Below are 15,765 nucleotides of genomic sequence, written 5' to 3' on the forward strand. Positions count from 1 at the left end.
CTTTCCCGCTCTATCTGACAATAAATGCAAAAATGCCTCGGGTGAGGATAAAAAAAAAGAAGTAAGTGGAGCAGGTTAGAGTGCAGCGTAGCAAGCCCAGAGCCTGGAGCTCAGGGAGAAGGCCTTAAAACAAACCCGATAAAGAAGGGCCACGGGTTGAAGCAGAAGCCAGTGGCAGAGGGAAGACAAAGGAGCAGGGAGTGGGAGCGGCCCAGTGGAGGACGAGCCCAGAGGACTCTGATGGAGTGGGTACGGGGACCAAGGAGCAGGCGCTAAAGATGACGCCAAGATTTCCCGTGGAGAAGGCCACAGCTTTTAACTGAGGGAGGACAGCAGGTGGACAAACTCCAGTTTTCATCGTTTGTGCTTGGAGGGTTGAAATGCCCCAGTAGCTAGGCCCCCAAAGCAGTCCGCTTCTAACTTCTCAGGCAGGCCTGGATCTGCAGAGGGGTGTCAGGGCAGAGATTCTGATTTGGGAGCCCTCTGCCAGGCTAATATTTGAGTCCATGGAATTTAACTGCACAGGTAGAGAACCAAGCAGAGCACCTCTCAACGGGCAGGCCGCCCCGAGCCCCGAGCCCGTGCCACTCCATTGTGGCCGCCGGAGCTTCGGGGAGACTCCGGGAGTTGGGGGTAGCGTGTCTTGAGAAAGGGTGCCCTTTTCTCATTTCCGCCAAGGCGCCACATGGACTAGCAGCGGTGCTGGAAATAAACCTAGGCAAGGGCCAAGAGCAGCACCTGAGGAGCAGCCTGCCCTTCGGGGGAGGGTGGTGGAGGAGGAGACACTTCGCCGTGGTTAGAGGCTTAAGGAGGGTTGTGCTTAGGAGTCTTGGCATCTACCTGAAAACACAGTCACCACTCAGCAAACTCATCTTAACTTTGGTTTAGTGACTCAGAGCCGCTGCTAATAATATCCATCGGTTCTCTCTCCTCATGTTTCCAGTGGATGGATCTTTATCTCAGCAATCGGGATAGTTCGCTGTCTCCGTCGGCCCGGATGGCGCACGATCATCCTGGGGCTCTGTTCCCGAGCCAGCGCTGGGCAGGTGGGAGTTGTCCAGGGTGGAGGGCTGCTTTCGCCACAATGCCTGCCCCCCAGCCTGCCCCCGGTCCTGGGAGGGCGGGAAAGGGTGCCCCCTCCGGCCAGTCATTCCTGTCGCATTTGGCTCCAGCCAGGTCTCAGGACCTGCTGGGGCAGTTCCCCACCCAGAACAGGCTCTGAGTGCTGATCTCTGAGGACCCGGCAGGGCACAGCAGTCTTCCTGGCTCCTGCGGAGCGCAAGAAAGAAAAGGCATCCCCGGAACAATGGTTCAGGGGCCGTCTTGGCTCCTTTGTGGCACAAACTACAAAGCTCACAGCCTCCCCTGCGTGTGCCAACAGGATGGCATAAGTGTTTCTTACAGACGAGGACACGTGTGCCCTGCCTTGGCTCGCGAGTCTCTGCCCACACAGACCCGTCACTGATGCCTCCTGGCACTTGTGACCTCATTTGCATCAGTGGAAATTTACAGGAGGAGAGAGCACCACCTTCCTGCCCAGGAATGTGGCACATAACCCAGATCAAAAATTCCAGTCCATGTCTCTGTCAACGGGATCCAGGCGCTCGATAGGCAGATAAAATATTGTTTGTAACAGCCATGAAGCCCAGCGTGAAGACGGGGTGTATCGCAGTGGGTGGAACTCGGCACCTTGTACATTGCCTCCATCAGTCAAGTGTTCTGTTTTCAAAATAATTTACTTTTTTTAGATCTTAAATTTTTGTTAATCTTTTCATCAGCGGATTCTCTGCTTCTTAGTTTGAATGAGGAATAGCGTCCCCTTTCCATTGGGGGGCGGGTCACTTGTCCTGTTTCTGGGGCCTGCTTGTTTCCCCTAACCCTAAGTCCGCCGAGGCCCTGGCTCCGGGCGTCAGAGCCCTCGCGAAGCCCCGGGATGGTTTCGTGTTCTGCATCCTGTAAATGGGCAGGTGAGCATGTCGCCCCTCTGTAAAGAAAGAACCCTAAAGCAGAGAGGATTTTCTATGACTTCAGAGGGAAAATCTCTAAGATTAAAACCTAAGAGGCTGAGCCCTGGCCGGTTTGGCTCAGCGGTTAGAGCGTCCGCCTGCAGTCCGTAGAGACCAGGGTTCGGTTCCCGCTAAGGGCATGTACCTCGGTTGCAGTTTGTCCCCGGCCCTGGTTGGTTGTGCGGGTGGCAGCCACTCGATGTGTCCTTTCACATCGATGTTTCCCTCTCTCTCTCTTCCTCTCTCTCCCTCCCACTCTGTCTGTACAAAAAATGGAAAAATGTCCTCGGATGAGGATTAAAAACAAAAAACAAAAAACCTAAGGGGCCGAGATTCAGGACACGTGTCCCGAACTGCCTTCTCGGGGAGAGGCAGGGAACCGTTTCCCAGTGAAAAGTTTACTGTATCAACTTTCACCAAGAACTTAGTTCCATGTGATGGGAATCACGTTCTTTAGTTTGGGCTTAAAGGGTTCTCTGAGCTTTTAAGTCTCTTATGTACTATTCCCTCTCTTCTAGCTTTGGCATTCTCCATGAAATGCCCCCCCCCGCCCCCCACTTTTTTTGTAAATTAAATGAGCTCTTGATCAAGGACTTTAGCAATCTCATTTCTTTGCTTCCTGGACTGACCTTTCCATTTTATTCAAGTTGTACAGGGGTGATTTGTCTTGTCTGGTTATAGCACCACACTGTTGTAAGGATGCTCAGTCACCAGGCACACACATCAGTCACTAGTTGTTGAACCTACAAGCCCAGCTTTCTTATATATTAGCTCTGGGACCAGACTGAGAGCTGGAGAAGGGACAGTGTGACTGGATGTGACAAAGATTCACCACCAGATGCAGACGGCAGTTCTCACCATTTCTTCCTCATTTCCTCAGGGCCCTTTATGTACAGAACACCAAGTAGTGTTGGAGGGCGACGCCAGAAGCTTTTCACACTCACGGGGTGTGTGGACAAAGTGGCCAGAGCTCAGGGTGAGAAACTGGGGTTGGGAGGGGGGCTAATTCTCTTGAATCGGCGCTCGATTGCCCACCCAGACCTGTGCCCGGCACCTGGTTCTGAGGTCGAGGGAGCTGGAACAAGCATGGGAAAGCCTGCAGGGGAAACAGCCATCACAGGTAGTGCAATAAATGCTAGACTTAGAAGCACGCCCCAGACACAAGCAGAGCACAGAGGAGAGCCGCAGGCTTGTGCCAGGAAGGGACACGCAGGCTTCTGAGACAGACCACCTCGGTGGGACGGCGTTGGCAGCCCAGGGAGAGGAAGACAGAGGTGCTGGCCAGAGCTCCTCGTGCGGTGGTACACCTGTGGGTTTTTCCATTTTCAATCCATTTAGGACCAGTACTTTTATAAGATATAATAAAAGTAAGTTACTAGAATAATGAAGAATTTAAAAGACATAAAATAAAAGCCCAAATTTTTATTAGATTCAACAGATATAAAGTTATTGTCAAGTAGTTATAAAAGTTTCTAAATGCTTACTCTCAGTTTTTCTACTTTATTGCCACTTGCTTTGTTCCTTTTCATTCATTTATTTTCCACTTACTTCACTTCCACGTCACGACAGGCCAGGAGCAGTTTGCAGGTAAGGACAGTCCGAGGACCGCGCTTGGGGTAGCACCGCTTGAGGCTCGGCAGGGCGCGCGAGGGCAGAGAGGGCACAAGGGCACGGCGCTCCTCGGGGCCCTGCGGCTGGTGGAGAGCCAGGGGGAGGAAATGAGGCTGCAGGGCGGGCAGAGACCCCCTAGTGGAGCATTACCCGTGCTAACGCCAGAAGGAGCCTCCCACAGGTTCCAACATTCAAGAATCGAGTTTCAGAAAAACAACTGGCTCCGCATGGGAAGTGAAGAGCGGAGAGACAAGCTAGGAAATGCAGTGATTCAGGCGGGATTTGATGGGGCCGAGTGGAGGCCCCGTTGTGGTGGAAAGAAGGCCTCTGGTTCTAAGTACAGTCAGGAAGAGTCAGGTCTCAGTGACTGACTGAACATGAGAAGTGGGGAAGGGAGCCCCAGCCTGTGAGGCTCAGTGGTTGAGCATCGACCCCTGCACCAAGAGGTCGCCGGTTTGATTCCCGGTCAGGACACATGCCCAGGTTGTGGGCCCGATCCCCAGTGGGGGCAAGCAGGAGGCGGCCAGTGTTCTTGCTCATCGATGTTTCTATCTCTCCCTCTCCTTTCCTCTCTCTCTAAAATCAAAAAGAAAAGAAAGAAAGAAAGGAAAAAAAACTTAAAAAAAAAAAAAGAAAAGTGGGGAAGGGATATTATCCGGTCCCGTCATTTTATAGGTGAGGAAACAGGCCCGGCGAGGCAGCAGCGCTGAGGCTAGAAGTCTGCTTTCCGGCTCGGGACAAGTGTTCATGCCCCTTACTGATTGACCAGACGGTGCCCCAGATAAAACCAATACTCCAGCTTGTCCGCCTGACCCCCGTGCTGCCTCTGAAGAGAGGGAAGGATGTGTGCCCCTTGGAAGGTTCCAGATGCACTGAGGTCCCAGCCTGCACACTGACCGTGCCCACCCCGCTGCCCACCCCATTGCTCAGCCAGCCCGCCCGCCCTGTGCTCTCAGTCGCTGTCTGAATGACAGAAGTCACTCCGAGGTTCACTGTGCCCTGTCTGGCCAGTTTTTTCATGTAAATCCTGTTTAGGCAGTTGAGGAGGATTTTCATATTCTTCTTTTACGGGAACAAAGGTTGCTCTCTCCCAAGCCGAACACGAACAGGCCATCAGCAAGCAGGCAGACTTTCCTTTCCGGTGTCTCTTGGAAGTGGTTTGGTTCTAGATGGGTCTTGAAGGATTAATGGCTGGAGTGGGGTGGACTTGAGGGTGTATTCAGAACCACAGTTTCCTGGGGTGCTGTCCTGGTGCTAGGTCATCCCCAAGATGACCCCAGCAGGCAACAGCAGCTTCTGTAACCTCCAGAGGTCCCAAGTGGGTGCCAGGGTCCCAGCACAAACCACAAGCCCTCCCAGCTTCTGAGAGTCCCCCATGTCTTCCCTAATCCAGACTCACTGGGGTCTCGGAACCAAACCCATGCCAGAGGGCAGAGAGGGGTTAGCTGTTCAGATTAGCAGCCATTTATTAAGGGCCTACTATGTGCAAAGCACCACGTTAGGTGCCAGAGGGAAGTAAAAAATATAAAGATATGAAAATGATAACAGCGAAGCACTTCTCATGGAGATCACACTTTAGTTGGGAAAATAAGCATCATGAAGTAACAGCAGCCCCAGCCAAGGTTTTGGAAATTACACTCTCTGTCTCCCTTCCTTTGAATGCTCATAAACTTGGTTAGCTCCTGTGATAAAGGGGGTGAGCATAGTGCACTGACATTGATAGAAAATTCTCAGATAGAAGCATGGACCTGGAGTTGACTGCTTGTTTGTGAAAACACATGATAAAAAAACATTAATAGGTTTGGACATGTTGAAAGATATCTTCGTAGTCTTGCTATGACAGTGGAAAATTAAAAACAACAGCTCCCAAAAGTGAGCTCGTGGGATTGGATTTTATTTATTTTTAAGGGTATTTTTTGGTTTGTCTTTTTTTTTTTTTCTTTATTGACTTTAGAGACAGAGGAAGGAGAGGGGGAGAGAGAGACAAACATGGATGAGAGAGAACATCGACTGGCCGCCTCCTGCATGCTCCCCACTGGGGATCGGGCCCACAACCTGGGCATGTGGCCTGACCAGGAATTGAACCAGTGACCTCTTGGCACGTGGGTTGGCACTTAACCACTGAGCCACACTGGCTGGACATGGATTTTATTTTTTATTTTTGTTAATCCTCACCCAAGTATATTTTTCCATTGATTTTTCAGTAGAGTGGAAGGAAGGGGGCAGGGGGAGAGAAACATTGAAGTGAGAGAAACACATCGATTGGTTGCCTCCCATACACCCCGACCAGGGCTGGGGATCGAACCTGCAACCCAGGTGTGTGCCCTTGACTTGGAATCAAACCTCAGACCCTTCGGTCCATAGGCTGATGCTCAGGGCTCTAACCGCAGAGCCAAACTGGCCAGGGAGCAGTATCTGGATTTTATCACATCACTTTTAGGTTTATGTCCTAAATAATTGGGCACGAGGGAGTAGAAAATGAGGACTGGCTATTCCAGTGGCGCTTTATCCGAGTGCACTGTGAGATGCAGCCACCACGTCACTTCTGGGAATTCCGTGTCTCTTTCGGGAGAACTGCAGTTCTCCAGAATGGAAACACACTCCTCCAACCACAGTGTTAGATAGCAGCGGGACCCAGTGACTTCTCTCATCCTCCTTCGGGGTGCTTTGCCTAAAAGATTAAGTCACTGTGGTGACCTGCCTTTGACACCCTGGGAAAGAACCGGATGACCACAACTGGAACCTGCCCTTTCTCATTGTACTGCACAGAGCTGTTCATAGATTTTGATTCGTATATCTTAATGCTTCAGAATTTGGTTTTAGAAAACTAAGCGAAGGAGAAAAAGATGTCGTGGCCAACGGAGCTTCAGCAGTTCTGGGAACATTTTGTCAGGCCGTGGCCCTGTGACGAGCCCTCTCTGGCTCCTTGTCCTGTTTCCCACAGAGCAGTTTGTAAGCCAGACAGGTCACTTTCTAATATAATAGACCTACCGACCCCAAACTCAAAAGCTTACGATAGTTATGTAGGATTTACAAAGTTTGTGTCTATTCTCTACCGGTTTTGACTCTTTTAAAACTCTTCAACACTTGGTCATGCAGTGCTATCCCTTTTTTGATGATGAGGAAATAATAAGGCTTGTAAAGCATTTAATGCAAGAAGAATGTTATTCTCCTCGCAAAAGGTGTGTTCATCTACTTTTGCTTACAAGTTGGGTGATACTTTCTAAACTAAAGTCATATAAGCTAAATAATAATCACCCCTTCCCTGATGTGTGAATTCTATTAGCTTTTAAAGATCTTAGGTCCTGGCCGGTTTGGCTCAGCAGTTAGAACATCGGCCCACGGACCAGAGAGTCCTGGGTTCCCACCAAGGGCACGTACCTTGGTTGCAGTTTATACCTGACCCTGGTTACGGTCATGTGGGTGGCAACCAGTCAATGTGTCTCTCTCACATCCATGTGTCTGTCTCTTCCTCCCTCTCTCTCTTCCTCCCTCTCTCCCTCCTGCTCTATCTGAAGATAAATGCAAAAATGTCCTCAGGTTGAGGATAAAAAAAAAAAAAGATCTTAGAAAGTTCTGATGACTCTTACTTATGCATTGAATAGATTATCTTTATTAAGAAGAGTACTACTTGCCCTGGCCAGTTTGGCTCAGCGGTTAGAGTGTCGGCCTGCAGTCCAGAGAGACCCGGGTTTGGTTCCTGCTAAGGGCACGTACCGAAGTTGCAGTTTGTCCCTGGCCCTGGTTGGGCCCTGTGGGAGGCAGCCACTCAATGTGTCCCTTTCACATCGATATTTCTCTCTCTCTCTCTCTCTCTTTCTCTCTCTCTCTCTCATCCTCTCTCTCCTTCCCATTTGTCCTTGGGTGAGGATTAAAAAAAAAAGAAGAAGAAGAATACTCCTATATAAAAGTGGAAAGTCTTTAGACAATGTCTCTACATTTAAATTATTAAATGTTTTTAACATGAACTAAATTGCTGTCAGGAAATCTAGGCTCTCTGTTTGCAAAGCCAAGTGCTAGGGACAGTGGGTGGGTGCTCCGGAAGTAACTGAGTTCCCGCAAAGAGAATTTCTTAGGAAAAACTCAAGGCCATTTGCACTTTTTGCTATGATATGCTCAGCATTAGGAGGAAATCAGCGAAGTTCCTCGGAAAGGGACTCGCTGCTTGTTGCTTTCATCTGTCCAGCCTGTGATCAGGACTCCAGAAATAACCGGGAACATATGCTGGGCCTGCGCTTGGCACTTGCGCTCTGGGAGAAAGCAAGCCTTTTAAAGCAAAAAATACTAATTAGGGAACAAAGCGATACCCACTGTGACCCAGAACTAAAATGTGAGGTTGTAACTCCAAGGGCCTGGGAGTGGTTCTGAACGACAGGGCGTCCTCTTGGTTTGTTCAGACTTCTGTTTACCGGGTTCTGGTTTAATCTCTGAGGGGGATCGCAGGGAACCAGATGGGACCTCCTGATGTGGCCAAAAATTCTGGTGCAAATCAGAAGGCTCCCTCCACCTCTCCCCTCCCCTCCCCCCTCCCCTCCCCTCCCCTCCCCTCCCCTCCCCTCCCCTCCCCTCCCCTCCCCTCCCCTCCCCCTCCCCTCCCCTCCCCTCCCCTCCCCTCCCCCTCCCCTCCCCTCCCCTCCCATATCGCATTACAAATGCAGGCAAACATTTGTGTTTAGCCATTTGCCGAAAGCAGCCTGCCTATCTCTTCCTGAGGTTGTTGCTGTGAACTCGACTCCTTCCTGTCATGAAGCATTCCTCATCACCTCTTCCCAGCCGTGCCCACATCCCCTTTCACACATTGTGCAAGACGGCGTGCTCAGGCAGCTGGTGGCTGCAACCACTGCTTTCTCCAAGCCAGAGAGACGTTCTAACCCTGGCAAAACCAGGACATGACTCCCTCCTGTCAGTGAAATGTTTCAGGGCACCAGCCAAGTGCTGACCGCATCTAGTACTCCCAGTCAGGAGATCCCTGGGTTTCCTTGCAGGGGCCAGCCGAGGCCAGGCAGGGCATGATGTCTCCTTGTCCCTTCACTCGTCGGCCGGTGTATTTGTACTGTTATCGCAATGACCTGGCTCATCTTTCAGAGGGCAAGAGCCGCTGCATTTATTCACTTACAACAATAACAGTGACAACTGTGGCTAGCCTTGACCCTAGAGGTCGGTGTGCCCTCTACGTTTCACAGTTCCACTCCATGAACCTGTTTTGTGGTATTGGTGCAGTGTGCCCAGCATCGACCTACTGTAGGATCCGTCTGCCTTTGCCCGTCCCCTCTCCACAGCTTCCCCGACTGCCATTAAACTCTTATTGCTCAAGAGGGAACCATGTTCTGATTCTTGCTCCTCAGATAACTTTCCTTCCTTCATCTTCCTTCAAGTACCCTGCAAGCAGCCAGCCTGTAGGGACCTCCTCCTCCTCACCTGTCCTATCCCTAGCTTGTAGGCTCTTAGAATCCCCATGACTCTCTGATCCTATTGGTGGTCTTGCTGCAGAACCTCCATTTCCTTGTGGATTTCTGCAGCCAAGAAGCACAGCCGGCCCAGCAGGTGGTTTTCCGTGGGTCAGCCGCACTTGGCTCTCTGCAGTCGGGGAGCCTGAGGAGTCAAGCAGGGGCTTGCTTGTCGACCACCTTATCCCCCCTGGACTTTCAAGCTGAAGTGTCCTGTTGGCCCCAGCATCCTTTTTGTGTTGTTGGAGCCAGGCCCAATGGTCAGGAGGCCCCTGGCTGCCACTGTCTGTCATCTGCTCGGTGTCTTTGTCTGAAGCCCTCCATCCTGCCTCCTGCTTTGCAATCTCGCTGAGCGCAGATGCACGCCAAATGCTGCAAGGTATCACGCAGGAAGCCTTTTGGCAATGAGAGGCAGCAGGAGAGGTTTTCCTGGCAACCGTAAAATAGCAGTACTGTGAGGAGCTGCTAAATAAATTTGTGCCACTTCAGCTAGGGAATTTCAACCCTCCTGTGGGAGTAGCGGGGAGTGAAATGAAAAATATATATATAGAAAGCTGTCAGCTTGATGGCTCATTCATTTGAGGTCCTAAGGAGATGTATGATCGGCACACTGCAGACATTAATCATACTCATTGCATCCTGCATCTGTCCAGACAGTCAATGAATGTTTTCTTTGGACATTTTTTTTTTTTTTCTATTGTAAGACAGGGCAAAGGGAAATCTCTCAGTCCCTTTGCTCAAGTTAAGTTTGTCCTGTGTGTACACAGCAGTGAAGGAAAAAACATACTACCTGCATACCTAGTACATCAAACACCAGAACTGGATAGAGACCAACACCTGGCCTGTGGGGACTTGTTTGTGAGTCCCTCGCCCTGGTTTCAAGAGTGTATAACAGCCAGACTTGCACAGTCATTTTATGATCAGTTCCCATCTCAAGTAGCTGTTGGGAAGAAATATGAAAGGGCGGGGGAAAGAGTCCTGGAGGAGCCTTGGTAGCACTTTCTGGGTTGGAAATTATTTTATTTTATTTCTTCATTCATTAGAAAGTGACTTACTTTGCATTCAGCCTCATAATGGTAAACGTTCATATTTCATATATTAGTTCTTAAGCAGATATTTCAATAGATCAGCCTAGCCTAGCCAGTATGGCTCAGCAGATTGAGCGTCATCCCATGGACTGAGAGGTCCCAGTTCAATTCCCAGTCAGGGCACATGCCCGGATTGTGGGCTCGATCCCCAGTAGGGGGCGTGCAGGAGGCAGCTGATCAATGTTTCTCACATCGATGTTTCTCTCTCTGTCTCTCCCTTCCTCTCTCTATAAAAAAATCAATAAAAACATATTTTTAAAAAATAGATTAGCCTAGCCCTGGCCAGTTTGGCTCAGCCATTAGGGCATCAGCCCATGGACCAAAGAGCCTCGGGTTTGATTCCGGTCCAGGGCACGTACCAGGATTGCAGTTTGGTCCCCAGCCCCGGTCAGGGTTGTGCAGGAGGCAACCAATCAATGTGTCTCTCTCACACTGATGTTTCTCTCTTTCTATCCCCCCACCTTCCACTGTATCTGAAAATAAATGGAAAAATATCCTTGGGTGGGAATTTAAAAAAAACAAAAAACAGATCAGCCTAGGATACACCAAAGAAAATGTCACTCTATTAAGAGAAATGGCATGGGAACCTCATTTAAAAATTACGAATTTTTTTTTTCTTTTTTGTTACAGCTTACATTCAATATTATTCTGTTTTAGTTTCAGATGTACAATATAGTGGTTAGAAAATCATGTACTTTACAGAGTTGTCCTTTCAATGTTTCAAGTACCCATCTGGCCCCATACATAGTTATTATAGTATTATTGACTATATTCCCTATGCTGTACTTTTCATATCTATGACTATTCTGTAACTACCAATTTATACTCAGTCCCTTCACCCTTTTCACCCAGTCCCAACCCTCTCCCCTCTGGCAACCATTAGTCTGTTCTCTTTATCAATGAGCCTGTTTGTATTTTGTCTGTTTATTTTGTTCTTTAGATTCTACATGTAAGTGAAATCATATGGTATTTGTCTTTCTCTGTCTGACTTATTCACTTAGCCTAATACTCTGTAGTCCGTGTTGTTACAGTTGGTAAGATTTCATTTTTTATGACCGCATAGTATTCCATTGTATAAATGTACCACAGGTTTTTTATCCACTTGTCTATTGATGGGCACTTGGGTTACTTCTATATCTTGGCTATTGGAAATAATGTTGCAGTGAGCATAGCAGATGGCCCAGGAAGGGAGCAGTGTACAGGTGAGACAGGGTTAGGCGTGCTTGACAGCCGCAGAGGCCGTGTGGGCGCTGTGGCAGTCCTGGACTTCTGGAATGCTTGAACTTTTCCGTGATAAAGAGTCTTGAAAAATACATTCAAAATAGCCACTGAATAGACTCATAGGTTCATTCTTGTTCAAGGAGCCAGCTCTCAACTCAGTTTCGTTGATTTCTTTCGGAAGTCACTGGTTCCAGTGATCTGAGCAGTAAGACCCAGGTCATTCTGTTTTATGACTCTTGGAGTAGCTCGAGGTGGACACAAAATAAATACGGTTTCTGAATTTTCTTTGTCTTCAGCCACTTGGGAATCCTCTCTGAAACCATGTGGGCATTTTAAGTAACCCTGATTACCCAGCCACATCAATGAACCTTTCAGGCAACCAGAGAGGATAAAATAACTCTGCCCTTCTGCGCTTACATGACAAAAGGCATAGCAGCTATTAAATACGGTGCTCAATGAGCTAATGAATAATGAGCCTCTAACTGTATTTGGCATTTGGGTATCTGAGCCTCTGCCCTGTGTGAACTTGAGATCTTCACTGTGTAGGCTTGTTTGTTAAGTTGGCTGCCCAAGTTACACACTGGCATAGGCGGCTGAGGAACTCCAAAGCCAAACCCTGACCTGTGAGTATTTCCAAGTCAGGAGTCACAGGGTGACTTTTCTTGCTTTTGCTTTATTTTATTTATTTATTTATTTATTTACTCATCTAAGGACATTTTTCCATTTTTAGTTCAGATGGGGGAGGGGGGGGAACATCGACATGAAAGGGACACATTGAGTGGCTGCCTCCTGCATGACCCAACCAGGGCCGGGGACAAACTGCAACCGAGGTACGTGCCCATAGCGGGAACCGAACCCCGGTCTCTCTGGCCAACGCTCTAACCGGTGAGCCAAACCGGCCAGGGCGCTTTATTTATTTATTTATTTATTTTTTAATGAAGCTAACAACTTACCCTTAGAGCAGAAGCTGACCATGGCCATGCTTGGCTCTGTAACCTTGGACCTGTTTGGCCACTTCTCACAGTCCGCGTGCGCTTGGATGCACGCCCGGGGAAAGCCTCTCTAACCAGCTCTCCCGGAGCCCTTTCCCATGCAGAGAATTTCAACTTATATTTCAGGATTTTTCTTTTCCCTCTGGACTCCGTCTCTAAGAGGCAAAGCACATGGCTTTCTATACGTTTAACTACTTTGGAGCAAAGGTCCCAGTGAGATTTATAGAATTTCCTCCCTTTCCCTAAAAATAAGACGCTCTGAGTTGGCCAGGGCAGCTCACTGAAATGCTTCTGTTTCCCTCCTTGGTCAGCACCTTCTGCTAGGACCGAGCTAGAGCAAGGGAGAAATAAGTCTGAGCCCCAGCTAAGTGGGGAGACAGGTGCTCAGACAGAGCCTTCTGGAATTCAGTGCAGCGTGTGCTCCTTAGAGATACATACGAACAGGGCACTCTAGGGGCAGAGTTGAGTATCTGAGGACATCAGGACAGACCCCAGGGTAGGGGTGTGAGATATCTGGGCTGAGGAGAGAACTGATAGCCTGGGATTGTGTCACGTTCTTAATCAAAGCCCCTTAGGATTTCAGTTGGAGGGTTTTGTCCTGCTAGATCACAATCGGGTGTGAAACCAGCAGTGGCATTTCCTTTGGGGCTCGTACAGTTCTGAGAATGCCTCAAATGAGACTGAAAAGTCAGAACGGAGGTGCCTGTGTGCCCTCGGGCATCCTGTGCCCAGGATGAGTTGCATCCCCTGCGCCGCTCAGTTCTGTCTCCTACGCAGTGAGGCTGCGCAGAGGGCTCTGTGATGGGCGACGACAAACTGATGGCAAAGCACTTTCCTCTCCCTGCAGATGCCTGCTTCCCATGACAGCAGCTGAGTAATAAGCAGTCAGACCTACCTGGGGGGTTGTCACAGGCTCTCTTGAGCAATCACAGGTCAGCTTTCTAGACCACTGTGGGTTTCTGTTAGCACTTGTTTCTCTTACCTGAGAATATCCTTTCCGCGCACTTAGCAGGCATAACGGCTGCGGGCGAATTCAGAACCGCGGTGACCTTGTTTGGCAGTGTGAGAGTCAGAATGCCCTGGGCACAGGTTCATGCAGGCCTGGACTGCTGGGCTAGACCGTGGAGCCGATAAAGCCAGCCCAAGGCTCAGGGGCCCCACAGACTTGTTCTCTCCAGGGCCATACACTATGTATAATCTCTGACCTCATCCCGCCGCCTGTAATGTGTGCCCTGTCCCAGAGCCAGACAACCAGGCACTAACAGAGCCTTGAATCTGAAACCACATCTGAAGCACCGAGGGGCAGCGCCCCTGGAATGGCCCCCCCAAACCCCCAGCCTCCCATGCACTGAGTAGTCACCCTCAGCCCCACCCTGTGCTCTTGTGATTCTGCTTGAATAAGTCTTACTCCTGTCGTGTGGAGTGATGGGGAGGGCAGTGGGGAAGGAGAGAGTTCCCGCAAATCACAGCCCGCTGCCAACAGGCACCGGTGTGGGCAGCAGGCTTCTCCGTGCAGAAGGGCGCAGGAGTCTGCCCTGGGGGCTGAGGCTGGTCTGGTTCAGAGGCTGAAGCAGACGCAGAGGTGCCCTTCGCCTCGTGCCCCGCACACCCAGGGGGACCGCTGCCAGGACACAGGAGCAGAGAGGAACTCTGGTCTGTGTTCCCCCTGATCTGTGCCAAGAAAGTGCTGCTGCTTTAACCTCCCTTATCGGGCATTCCTTGAAGACAGGACTTTGTTTTCACTCCCGGGTGTCCTGTAGTGACCTCTCACTGGAAGACCTGCACGGTCAGGCTGCAGCGACTCCCAGGTCACAGTGGAAACCAATCGCACCAGGTCTGCGATCCCCTTCCTCCAGCTGAAATGTGATCCTAGGCTGGACAGAGCCCAGCCTTGTCCCTGGGGCCAAGCACGCCACCAGTGCAGGGATAGGAAAACAGAACATGAGTGTCCACCACGGACGTGAAACTGAAGGGCAGTCGGCTGTGGCTCCTGAAGAGGCCCCAGTGACTGGACACCAGCACTCCTAACAGCATGCCCCAGAGGCCGGGCCGTGGCAGACCCCACATGGGCAGGGAAGTCTCCTAGCATCCCCCTGGCTGTGGTCCCCTCCTTGCTGACAAACCTGCGTGGTTCGCCTCTGAGTGTGTTGTCCCTTAGAAAAGCAAAGCACAACGGTGTCCCCCAGTAGGCCAGGCTACTTCTCTCGCCCTCTCCCGGGTGAGCCTGGAGGCCGGCAGTCGTGTGAGTGAGTAGACTCTTCTCCATTCTGCCTTGGCGCCTGAGGTGCATGGAGCTGGAGGCCATGCTGGGCGGAGGGATTCCGGGACAGTGCTGCCTGTTGTGTGCAGACAGGTTGATCAGCATTCATCTGTGTTGCTGTCTATGTTGAGGCCCTTTGCCAAACAGTTCTGCTTCTGGAAAGTTACTTCCTTCAGTGGATTCTGCTCCTCAGGTTGGGGAAGGGGTGCAAAGCGCCTTTGTCCTGGGTTCACTGTAATCCACTGGGCTTCTTGAGGCCCCTGTGTCCCTGGGGTACAACCAAACAAACCTGTTCTGACTCCTGTTTTTCCGTTTCCTGGCTATTAACATCCCCCCCGACCCTGTGCATCCAAGAGAGAAATGCAGGAGCCTCATTTCTGCGTCCTCTGCCCATCCATCTGCACGTGGTTGTCAAGCCTCGTTACTGGTTGTGTTTTCACCAAAGTGCTACCAACTGACCCCTCACTTCCCAACTCATTTGTCACTGTCCTCGTTCAGGTCTTAGAATCTCTTCCCTGAACCGATTCAGCTGCCTCTTGCTAATCTTTCCAGTTCAGCTGGGAACCGTTTACTCCCTTAATCAGAGAGCGTCAATGGTTCCCTTTTGCCTAATATCTAAATATCAAACTCCTTAGCGTGGCATTCCTTCATAATATAGACCCAACTTTCCTCTCCAGCCCTGGCGTTTGATGGCTCCAGCCTCACTATACCACGAAGCTTCTGAGCCGCCCCACACATCAACCTCTATGCCCGCCCCTCTGCCCCAGCCCCATCTGTCTGCCCATGCTGACCTTACACCCCGATACCCCTCCCCTGTCTAAAAGACTACTTCTGTGGAACTGTCCCTCCCTCCGCCCCTGAAAGGAATTAGGTGTTCCGTCTTGTGTTTCCCTCACAGCATTTGGCTCATACTTCCATCTTACCACTTGTGTTTACAGTCGTTGGTTCTCTTTTTATTGAGTGCATTATGCTAGGCACAGTGGTGAGTCAACTCAACCTGATGCCTCCTTCATGGACTTCTGGTTTAGCAAATACTGGTCTCGCCTTTACACTGAGTTCCCTAGGGACAAAGATCATGTGTACTCTTGATTCCTGTCGCAGTCCCTGGCACACAGTGGCCACTTGCTCTATGGACGGTCA

At 50.2% G+C, this 15,765-nt stretch overlaps 1 protein-coding gene across 1 annotated transcript in view; it reads left to right on the forward strand.

Annotated features, from left to right (window-relative positions):
* Positions 1 to 15,765, forward strand: part of PRKCH (protein kinase C eta) — a 200,159-nt gene that overhangs the window by 163,533 nt on the left and 20,861 nt on the right. The window lies entirely within an intron of this gene.

The sequence above is a fragment of the Molossus molossus genome, unplaced genomic scaffold (assembly GCF_014108415.1).
Source record: "Molossus molossus isolate mMolMol1 unplaced genomic scaffold, mMolMol1.p scaffold_m16_p_1, whole genome shotgun sequence".
NCBI classification, from domain to species: domain Eukaryota; kingdom Metazoa; phylum Chordata; class Mammalia; order Chiroptera; family Molossidae; genus Molossus; species Molossus molossus.